The following is a 12,346-nucleotide window of genomic DNA, read 5'->3' on the forward strand; positions in this document are numbered from 1 at the left end:
GAGACTTCCAGGAAGGACAGAGTTTCCAGCCAACCTGTTTTCTTACTGCATTGTCTTCAGTTGACGCACTGCTTGTTTTAAAAACTATCATTGGCCAGAAGAATGGGGTCACCCCTTGACCCATGGTCAAATCACAGGACAGCATCACTGTTACTCAACAGGGGAGGAACAGATGCACATGGGGAGTCGGCCTCCTTGTCCACTACTCTGCAAATTAAGTGCCCCTCACATTAGCTAGTGGCTTGCCAGGAGTCCCAGAAAGTCCCACAATATTGGATTTTTTCTGAAGATGATTCTTCATGGTAGAATTCCTAAGAATGAGGTATGAAAGATAAGACTTTCAAAAATGTGTGATGATGAATATTAAGCTCACTGTGTATCCTCTCCACAGCAAAGCCCTCACTGTTGTCTTGGAAGTGGTAAAACACTGCCTGACATTCATGAAGCCCTGGGTTTGAGCCCAGTGTCTTGGATTAGACAGAATATTTCAACAGGTTCCCATAGTTCTTCCCACACAATGGCTAGGGAGAGCAATATTACTTCCACCTTGTTCCCCATCACATCCCATGCTGCCTGGCCAATAGTAACTTGGCATCGATTGAATACATGAAAGTGCCTCCAACCTGCCAAAAAATAAGTTCTGGGCTTATCCCTTTTTTTTTTTGGTACCAGGGATTGAACTTGGGACTTGAGCTTGCGAGCCAGGCACCGGAACCACTGAGCTAAATCCCCGGCCCTGGGCTTATCCCTTTATACTAGCTTGTATTTATGCCTTTCATTCTCTCCTTAAATATCCTCTTTCTCTCTACTCTCTTATTAACCACTTCTCCTAGGAATAGTCATAGCTTTCATTCATTTATTGAGTACTTATGGCATGTTCTGCCTGGTGTAATGTAATAATGAAATAGGGATCACTGTGTTCTTTACATACCAAAGGTCTCAGTTTTGTGTTAAATATTGTCAGAATATTTCAACACCCTCTATCCAGATATCACCTTATTTAATATTCACAAAATCCTGTAAAGTAGGTCTGGAGGAGACGAAAATGCCTGCACAATATGTAGACAGAAAGTGAACAGAGACTCAAGCCTGGATGTGAGGGAAACCAAAGCCCAGCCCCCTAGCTACTCCCAGGCTGACTTCCGGGCTTCTCTTCCAGGGCTCTTCTCCCATCCTCTGCTTTCTTGGGCTTTCTGGTGTCCTTGTCGGAGACCCATCCTCCTACCCCCTGGCATGCTACGTTTTGAAGGCCAGAGACTGTGTCTGGATGTAGTCAGGCTTCCAACACTCACCCTCCCTTAGTCCCCTGTCTCCAGAAAATGTCATTTGAATTACATCACAAGCAGGGCCCTGCCTCCACATGGCCCCACTGCGGCCAGTGCCCGGCAACTGCCAAGGCTTCCCTGCCTGGCCTGAATGTGTCTTGTGTCTTGGCCAAGCCAGCCTGCAAGCAGGTCACTGCCTCCAATGGTCACTGGAGCAAAGCTAAGCCTCCATCTGAGTAAAGCATGAAGTTAGCAAGTTAGCCAAGCCTGATTGGCCTGGCCCGGTTCCCTCCTCCGTGAGCAAGCTCAGTGACTGTGGCACCCCAGCATGGCTGTAGGCCTCTGAGCTCGAGCTACCCATTAAAGTACCTGTCTCTGTGTGAACAGCTCTTCCAGGCTCTCAGGGAAGACGAAGGCACGAGACTGTTCTTCCTCCATTACAAGAACTGTGAAACTCTTGCCCTCTGGCTGGAGGCACAAGAATGGAACAATTCACAGCTGCTGGTTACAGGTTGTGTCTCTCTGAGCACGTTTTAAGAGCTCTCAGCTGGGCCACACATATACATAATCTGTTGAACACTTGTTCCCACAGCCTGGCCAAATTGAGGGCAAGTGTGGCCACTGGTCTGGTGGGCCAGTCAAAGCTGCAGGATGGCCAGATGGCCTAGAAACCTCGAGCAATGGCTGACATCTGGACGCTGTAGGGTTGGCTGCTGAGAGCTGGTCATTAGCCTCAGTCATGGGAAAGAAATGACCAGAGAGTTGAGGGAGAGAAGAGAGAGCCAACTCTAGCACTGGTCCTGGAGACTCAGAAGGCTGGCAGCCCTCTGCCACCAGAGCAAAATCCCCAAATAGGTAGAAAATGTTCTGTGGTTGACATTGTGATGTTTTATCTGGCTCTACCCTGTAGATCTTTAAGCCACTTACTGTCGCCTTCTTGGCTTGTTGTTCTTCTGATCTCCTCTCTTCCTCTTTCCCCTGTTTCTATGTGGGCAGAAAGACTAGAGGAGCAACATGCCATTCCCTTCTTCACTCAGCACTCAGTTTTTTCCTTCCTATACTTATCTCCAGGCCTCAGGGAAACAAAGATTTTGGAACATTAAGGACACAAAGGACAAAATTTCCCAAAGGAGTCAAAGAAGCACCAACACGTACTCTTTCTATGAGATTAAAATGCAACCAAATGTTTTCTCTTGTCCCTTATGTTTGATACAAAGCAAACTTGAACTGAAAGATTTGAGAGATAAAACAACATAAATGAAAATGGCTTGAATAAATCCAAGTGGCTGAACAATCATAATAAATGTGAATGGGTCAGAGCCTTCATATTAAAGAATAAAGACTAAGGTTGGATTTAAAAGTAACTCAAGACTAACTATATTGCACTTAGATATAAGAAGATTGAAAATATAGAGGTGATAAAAATATTAGACTCCTCAAGAAATGAGGAAGTAGGGCTGAGGAACAGGGAGAGTGGCTATAAGATTGTCCCATGTCTCCAAGAAATAATGATTTGTAAATATGGCACTTGGTTCTATCCTCAAAGTACCCTTTGAGGAAAAGAACATCCTAGTGGGATCTTCAGGGGAGACTGAACATTAAAGCTTTTTCTCCATTCATCCCCCAACCTCTCCAATTTTAGAAGGTAGGAAAAGCACAGAAGTCTCTCGGGCAGATGGCTCCATCTGTCTCCTCTCTGTTTACAAAGGCAGAGCTGTTAAATTAAAAACAAATTCAAAAATCTCCCCATGCTTCTTCCTACCACCACCCCAGAAAATGATTTCAGGCTGGCCAGTTTGGATAATTCCCAGGCAAGAGGTCAGGTATGGGCCACAACACCAATTTTGCAAGTGAGCCAGGGGAGCTGCCTATTAGGTGTTCAAGAGAATCCACCATAAAAGGAAAATGGTGACAACAGAGGACCTGGTGGGCAAATGTGTGCATGCATCTAGTCCATGGACAGGTCTCAGGGGTTCGGAAAAAAAATCCCTTAATATTACATAAAGATTATGAATCTATGAGCTCTCCCAGGAACCCCAGGAATGGGGGTCATAAATATCAGCACATTTTTCAAATGGATCTATGACTTGCCCTTGACTGGTATTATAATTTTAAAACTAAATGAGAGTCAGTGGTCTGTTCCCTGCAAGCTTCACAAATCAGGACTTGAGATTCCACAGCCATTTACAGAGCAAAGAGAGAAGTCAGTAAAATTAAGACAGTGCTTAGCCCTCTCGGTAGGGGGTGAAGGGAAGCTATGGGAAGAGTAATCCTCTGTGGCCATTCCCGGCATCTCCCAAGCCGTCTTGGACAAATTGCATCCTTAGGTGAGGACATTTAATTTTTATCTTGGTTCAGCAGGGGCTGTGGCTCTATCATCTCTACTCATTTCCAAGCTGTGGGTAACAGGATGATGGGAAGAAAGAGAAAACAGATGAAAGAGATGAATAGCAAGTGCAATGTCAGTACACACCTGACTCAATCCTGACTTCTCTTGGTAGAGATTTGCCTCAATCTTGAGAGCGAGGCTCATCTGGATCCAATCCCACTATTCACAGCTGCTTCTGTGCTGAGTCCCTGGTCTCTGCACCTTATGAAGAGCGGGCCTCAGAACAGGAAGGCTGAACACTAGAGTAGCAGGCTGAACACTAGTGTAGCAGACTGAACACTAGGGTATTCCAGAGAGTGAACTGAAGGGAGGTGCTGCACTAGCTGAGCTGCTGGCATCTCTGAAAAGTTCCCTAGGACCCAGCCAGAAGCGTGCAGCACAGAGACCTCTTATTGGCCAGGTCCCCAAGTTCACATCGTAGAACCCTTGGCTGCAGAACCCATGGCTGCCTCTTCCTACATGGCCCTCAGGCGTAAGATCCTCTTTCTTAGCCTTGCGTTAAGGGATGAATGCTAACCCACGCCAAGTCTGAGGAGGCTTCTTCTCCTGAGGAGACCCATAGCCACTGGGACTTGGTTTTAAGGGATAGCAACAAAAGTAAGCAAGTTCATGTCCTGCCTCCACTACTTCCAGCCTGTGCAACGTAGGTAGGTCTCGTAGGCCGTCCATGCCCTGGCTGTTTGTGAAGTGAAGATGATAATCGCATCCACACTACAGTCTTGTTACCAATGATTGAAAGAAAGATGAAACTGCTGAAGGGTGCAGATGCTTATGATTGGTTTGTCATCATTGTTATCATTGCATTACTATATAATATCCCAGATTGAGAAGGAATAGGCCTGAGTTCTAGGCTGAGGTCCACAGCTAACGTTCTGCCTGACTTTAGAACACTCTGGCCTCAGGTCCTTGCACTTGCGCAGCAGGCGACGAAACCACTGAGCTAAATCCCCAGCCCTGGCCTCAGTTTTTCTATCTGTACCCTGGGAGTTAAAGCCTTTCCCAGGAGAGTCACAAGGCTCAGATGAGATCAGAAGTATTAAAGTATATTAGACAGTGTAAGCTCTAAAATCAGAGTGGTAAACACCTTAGGAGCAAGCAGCTGCCACATGCAGTGTGGGTCACTAATTGTCCCTTAGTCACCTGCAGCATCTTTCTCTCTCCTGACTCTTCCTTCTTGCTGAGGCCCTGGACTGAGAAGGCTGCCAGAGCAACCTTTGCTGCGGCCCAGACTTGTAGGGTTTTAGGAGACTTCGGAGAAGTCAAAGAATATTCTGTTTTCCAGAATCCCAGAAGGCATCTTTGATGCCATTAATTTTGTGTTCTCTGGCTGAACACTGAGGTCTTCAGTATAACTCTGAAGATGGACCTTCTGAGTGAGCTCTACTGAAGAACTTGAAAAATGCCCCCTCTGTCAAGATTTATGATTGTTATCATTGTTATAATTATTATGGTGTTATTGTTCTTAGCAAGGTGATTATACTATGATGGTGCTGAACATTTACTAAGAGGGAGGCGCCACGCAGACAGCAGTCCAGCGTGTTCCCATTCCTCACTGCAACTTTAGGAGGAGGTATAGTACTAGCATCACCCCATTCTATAGATGGGGAAACCGAGGCTTGGCCTGTGCCTGGCTCTATAACAACTCACAACATCAGGCAGAGAGGAAAAGCCTTTGGCCAGAGAAGAAGAAAGCAGCTCCCTCTGGAGCCGTCATTTTCTGGAAGATGCTGTCCCTGGGAGCCGGTCTTCTAGGCACTGTGGCGTCACTCAGCTCCTCGATGTCACATCAATGTTAGAAAATTATCAAAGTTACATTGCTTTCCATTGTTTTCTTTAGATATGTACAGAGGATTGAGTTCATCATACTTCTCAATTCATGGCATTTCATTATTCATGAGTGGATTCAGTCATTTATTTTTCTTTCTTCTCCTTAGCCCTATTTTCATTATTTTCCTCCCATAGACAGCTCTTCAAATATTTAATGTGATCTTTCTGTATTATATGTCTTGCTGCTTTATGTGCATGTTCTTTTAATTTATGAACATTGTAGGGGCTCCTGTGTCTCGCTCAGCTTATTTTCTTTCTTTCAATTCAGCATTATGTTTTTAAGATCCATGTATAAGCTATGATCAAAATACACAGTAAATATTTAAATTTTAAAAATGTATTAGAGCACAAGACACACTGCCATTCATCCCACTCAAAATCCTCTCCCTCTCTTTGAACACACTTATCCCACCATTCTTGCCACCTCCTGAAGTAGTTCTGAAAGTCCTCTTTCTTCTACAGGAGGTATGAGTAAAAAAACATGGTCACACTGCTCCTGAGTACTAACAGAAAGGCAGGCTTGAAGAATGTTAGGGTTTGTCCTCCTGCACCTTATTCAACAGATTTGGTGCCATGCAACTTCTGGCTCTTCCCTGAAGTCAAAATGAGCCCAAAAGGTAACATTTTGAATTGGTTCAGAGCACTGAGGCAGCCACAACAGCCACAACAGTGTAACTAAACATACTCATGAAAGAGGACTTCCAGAATTCCTTCGAAAAGTGGCAAGAACAATGGAATAAGTACATTCAAAGTGAGGATGAATAATTTAGGAGGGATCTGTGGCAATATGTTTTTGGTGTAATGATTTTTGATCGTCACCGTGGCTTTTGATCACACTTTGGATGTTGGGGTAGGTACCTGCACACAGAGTTCGCTGTATTCCAACAACAGAACAGTTGTCTATGGAAGGGTGAGGCAGATAAGACCAAACGCACACAAGCTGTCCTGCAAACAAGTCAATGCTGGAATCTGAGAGATCAAAGTGAATGTTCTACCGGGGGCCAGCCTGGGTTCAGGTGCTTTCTTCCCTGTATCCCACTGACCAAGAAGCTCAAGATGGACTCCCCACTCCCACAGACACCACACGACAAGATCGACCACAAAGGAGAGCAGAAAAAGCAAGAGGCGGAGGTTTCAGCACTGTGGGTGCTGGGCTGGGCCTTCTGGTCTGACACATACGCACGTTCTCTGGCGGCCAGTTGGCCCAGCATCACACAACTCCATGCTGGCTGCACAGTCGACACCATCAGGAGGGTGGGGACAGCTCTGGGGCTGCAGGCTGCTTCTCTGTCAAGCACAGGAGAGTCCTCGGTGTGTCCTGGACATGGATGCTTGGTCTGTGGGCTGCCAAGACTGGAGGTGGAAAGAATTGGTCATCGAATGTGACGCAGTCCTCTGGCAGCTCTTCTTGCCCCTCTACATCCACACAGAACCAGAGGAATGGGCTTTCTCATAAATCAAAACCAGTTTCATTTTTAAAATTGAAATTTCACAGGTCATCAGCCTACCCCACGACCCACTGCCCTTGGAAAGGATGCAAAAGCAATTGCACTCAGATGAACCGGTTTGATTAGAATAGTGAATGTGGTTTGGAGTCAAGGCCTGAATTCCCTTTTTTTGGTAGTCAACTTGACCTCTCCTTTCCTGAGCCTAAGACCTTTGGAGATGAAGCTGCCTTCCTCCTGGGGAAAATTATCTCAGTTTAAGAGGCAAGAGGTCACCTATCTCCCCACAGGCAGGGACTGTTCACCCCCAGAACAAACAGTTGGATGTGAAATTTTTAGCTCTGTAGTGGAGAGCATCCAAACCTTGGGTGGATGGTGACCCCTCTCCTTCACTGGCCAGCTCAGTGCAGTGATTAGTTGTTGGGGTGATCTGTAGACACATTTGTAGACACCACAACTGCATCTGTGGTCCCAGTGGTCAGAATATGCTGTGAAAAAGATTTCACACTGGCAAACAGATCTAGAAACAGTGGAAACACGGGGGAAAAGGGGAGAGTAGGTAAATATATATTCATTAGGGTTTTTCAAAGAAAATAAAATCTCATCCCTCGTCTAATTGGGGCTTTGTACCCTTGGACCATCTTCTCCCCATTCCCTACTCCAGTCTCCAATAACCACCATTCTACTCTCTTCTCCCTTGAGTTTGATTTTTTAGCTTCTGCAAATGAGGGAGAAATGGAGTATTTGGCTCTCATGTCTGGCTAATTTCACATAGGATCGTATTCTCCAATTCCACTCATGTTGTTGCATCCCACTTGGGACTATTTACCCAAAAGATTTGAAATCAGTATGTTGAAGAGATGTCAGCCCTTCCATGCTCATGGCAGGACTATTACAGAATCAGCCCGAGACCAGTGCTTTCTCTGAGCACCATGTAAGCCTAAAATTTCCTGGTTCCAAAATTCAGGATGGGGAATTGGTGAATGGCCAGGGAATTACCTCCAGCTGCCTGAACCTCCCTGATAATCTGTTTTGACCCTTGCAAGCCAATCTGTCAGCCATATCAAATGCAGACCAGCAACTGTAACAACATGGACCTTAAGGGCCCTATGTCTTAGAGCCAGGAGCTGCTTAAGCCAGATGTGTATGCAAAATAGAGCTGGTAAAATACTGTAGTTGTTTTTTTAATACCTCTTGCTAAACATGCTTTTCCAAGACCTCCAGATATCTATTGCTTCTTTTTTTTTCTCTAGGCTTAGTGAGGTGAGCTACCTTTCCCCCATGGACCTCTCCTGCAAATTGCTTTTCAATAATCCCAACACAACCTGCTGGCAGCTGCATTCTACGTAACAATGCAACTTGCAAATATATCACCTGCAATTATAACTCTACCTTTGATGTAAGACCAATTTAAAGATAGAGAATCTGGGTCTAATTAAGGCAGCTCAAGCTTAGACTGATAAGGGTAACCTTCATTACAACTCAAGTGAGCTGAAAGCAGCCGGAAAGAGTCAGGAATCAGTCGGGAATATTTTCAAGGCATTTCAAAGCACTCGTCATTGAAAATAGGATTCTGGTCTCTATATCTACCTCCACGACTCATTAGCAGAGTTTTCACTTCCTCCCTTGGCCTACCCTTGCAAAAATTCTCGACATTTGAAAGAGACAAACGGAGGTCCTGTACTGACAGATGCTTGCTTCTGTTTGGTCAATCCAATGATGACACCCCTGCTTACAACACTCTAGTAGCTTCCCATTGTTTTAAAAATAAAATCCCATCTCCTTGCCACAGCCCACAAGACCCTGCAGAATCTGGGCCCTATCTATAGGTCCAGGCTTACATTACTGGCTACCCCTGGTTATAGGATTCAACCACACAGAACTGTTCGTAACTGGTGGCATTTGTATTGCTATTCCTTCTAGGTGGAATCTTGTTCTCTCTGTTCTTCATGTGTCTGGCTCCTTCTCATTGTCTCAGACCCAATGTCAGCTCCAAGAAGAGATCTTTCCTGGTCATTCTATTTATAGGCACCACATCCCTCTTCTATCTCATTCTGTTTCATTCCTTAATGCAATCTCTTGTTTCACTTTTTAAATCTTGGATATTCTCCCTAGTACCTAGTACAGCACCTAATAAGCATTCAATAAAAATTTGTAGAAAGCATAAACTGACTAAAGACCCATGGCTCTTAGTCAACGGGCTGAGACAATGTGCAGGGTGACTTTTTCCACAGCTGCACAGGCAGAAGGGTTGGTGGGGAGGGTGCCTCGATGCCCCTTGCCATGTTGAGGCTCCTCCAAGGGCACAAATGGGTATACTCAGCCTCTGCTCAGATTCTTCTGAGGATATGTTGCCTGTTGGCCATGGGAGCCCATTTTCCACAAAGCTGATTTGAGTCTCCACAAAAAAAGATGCCAGTACTGATATTTCCCAAAGGTACTCTCTGTAATGCTACTTTCCCCAGACCAACCTGCCCTTCCTCTCCAGCCCCACGTGCACCAGCAACCTAAATCTGCTCAGCTTTGGCCTTGACCCCCCTGGCACTGGCCTTGCCAGTGCAGAGGCTGTGATCACCAAGATCAGGCCGGGCCAGTGTTCTGCCAGGGATCCTTGGAGCACCGTGGCCACCCCACCGGCCCACTGTGTAAATGATTTCGCACTCTGAAGCCAAATCAGTTGGGTGTTTCTTTGTTTAAGAATCGCTGGGACAAAGTGTTTCCTTCTCTATAGTCAGGACATGTTCTTGGCCTTTCAGGAGGCCTTTGAAAAGGGCTAGTTTTGTATTTAAGAGTAAAAGCATTGCTATCAAGAATTTTTAATTTATTCTCCAGCAATTGAGAGATGACATTTGCCTGGGAACCCCTTAAGTGAGATGCCACTGAAGGGATTTAGAGGAGTCCAAGGAGGAAGCTGGTCATGTTATAGGCTGTTGGCTGAGGCCAGGCAGTTCTGGGATGGAGAGTGATGCCAGAGGTTGGAGGGACAGTGTCCCAAAGAAAAGGAGGAGGAGGGGAGAGCACATGGAGATAAGGCTCCAAGTGGGATTCGTGGGGTCACCTCGAAACACGGAAGCTGAGCTTGTGACAGCTGTCACCTGTCCGCAAGACCTCTGGAGTGCATTTGTGGTATGGGGAGGGTGATGTGGTCCTCCTATTCCTTTCTGGCATCTCCATGCCTTCAGAGCATCCTCCCTGCCTTAGGAAACTGACACTAGGGTGCAGTATCAGAGAGGAGGAGGAGGAGGCCTGGTGGGGTTTTTTCATTATTATTTTAATGAGTGTAATAATGCATGTAGTGGAGATAGCACTTTCTTCTTTAAGATTTTTTGAATTAGTACATGTTCGCAGTATATAACAATTACATTCATCATGGCGAGTTGGTAGGCATACCTAAAACATCTTAATTCTTTTTGCTTCTCCTTCCCTCTCCCTTCTCTCTCTCCTCCTTCCCATTTGCAAAAGAAGAGGTGGCCATTGTTTTTCTGCAGGATGTACAATGTGGTGAGGGCCAATGGGCTAGATTTAGCTTTACCTGCATCGCAGCCACTGAGGGGCAGATCCTTCCTGGAGCCTCTTCATGGCCCTCTACAGGCAGGGGCCAAAACGGTCATTCCTGTAGAGCTACCACCGGCCTTGTCATGAGGGCTGGGAGCAGGAGAGAGAGACAGGGTTAGGGAAGGGAACTGGGAAAAGCCATGGCAGTTTTAAGAACTTCCGTCTTGAGGATTCTCCACCTGAAGCCCTCTAGGGAATGCAGGGCTAACCCACCTGTGCATAGGCAGGAAAACGTCTAGACAAGGAGCTGGCAATGAATGGGGACGACCCAGGCCCCTGCCAGAACACCGTCTTCCTCGAGCATCTAATCAATTCAGTCGACACAAATGATTTCCCTCCCGCAAAGTCCCTTGGAAAGAAGCATTCAGTGTGACATTTGGGTTTCTGAAAGTTTCCCCCGGGTGTTATCCGGTAGGGCAACTTGGCATTCTCCCCCTCTGGAAAATAAGGGCAGCTAACTCTTTCTTTGAGTAAAGTTAGAAAAGAAAGGTAAAGCTGTCTGCCACCGTGGACCTCTGTTCCTCAGACACTCCTTAGACCAGAAAAGAAGCTTCTGGAAGAGAATATGGCTGGTAGTAGTTTTAAAAGATAAAGTCTAACAAAAAAGCAAAGACTCAACTACCTACAGTGAGTTTTCCAAACAAGCAGCTCATGCATGTGTGTGACAAGTGAAAATTTACTAACATGCTAATGAATAATTACATGTAAATGAACGAAAGGTGCAGCAGATGAGATGTTGGACCCTGTGTTGACACAAGGGAGGGGTGGTACCTACTCCCACACAGTGAAGCAAATGAGACAACTGTGTGTGTGGCCAAATCCCACCCCCAAAGTGCACTTCCCTAAGTGGGATGGAGGGCTTGTTTCGGAAGCTTCTTGCAGAGTTGTAACCCACCAGCACCTGCCAGACTCCCAGCTAGCACCACTAGGCCGGAGACTCCTCTCTTACAGTCTCTGGAAGGGCAGGTGAGAGGAGAAGCTGTCCTCAGAAGGTTATTGACACCACCTTTGGTGCATTGGAAATCTCTTCAAGAATTCTAATGGCTCCCCACAAAGATTGACAGCTAAGTCTTCGGGTATATCCAATATTTCAACTTAGGAAGAGAAGTGCTGAGGTGATGTGATTGTCCCAGCCTCTTTCCATAGGAAGCCTTTCAAATGTGCGACCACATTTTAAATTACCCCATGGCAGCCTCCCACAGCATGAAGAATGGGGAAACCTGCACTGACCACAGGCCTCTGTCTGCTCGGGGAGGGGCTGGTGCTGAGAGATGCTCTGACACGGCTTGTGGGAAAGCCTAGGATGACTTCCCAAGAAGGGCCGCCCACTCCCGAGAGCCTGTGGCATCCATGCCAAAGACCGGGGCAGGAAACCCTGGAGTGTGGTGAGGTGGACTCCCTGCCTACACCCCCACTGGGCAGAAGGGCCACTGTGCTCGGTGACCCAGCATTGTCTCTGTACACTGAGGGCCTGAGAACACCCAGCTGCCTCTTCTCTTGACCTCTATGATGTGACAGCTATGGGTGCTATGGGTGGTGCACAAGTCTGGGCCTCAGTTTCCCCATCTGTCAGATACATTTAGATGAAATGGTTGCCAAGGTAACCCAAGCATTTCCCTTCTAGGGGACTGTATTAGCCAGCAAAGACTGTTGTGACAAATAGCCTCAAAGTGAGTGGCATAAAACAACAGAAATTCTTTCTCTCACTGTTCTGGAAGCCAGAAGTTTGAAATCAAAGTGAGGGTGTGCTCCCACTGAGGGCTCTGGGCAACAGTCCACCCTTGCTCCTGCCTTGCTTCTGGTGGCTGCCGGAAATGCTGGCTGTGCTGGGCTTGTAGCACATCGCTCCAGTCTCTGCCTGTCTT

The sequence above is a fragment of the Heterocephalus glaber genome, unplaced genomic scaffold, assembly GCF_053883595.1.
Source record: "Heterocephalus glaber isolate CG9 unplaced genomic scaffold, H.glaber_assembly_v1.0 deba00001497, whole genome shotgun sequence".
NCBI classification, from domain to species: domain Eukaryota; kingdom Metazoa; phylum Chordata; class Mammalia; order Rodentia; family Bathyergidae; genus Heterocephalus; species Heterocephalus glaber.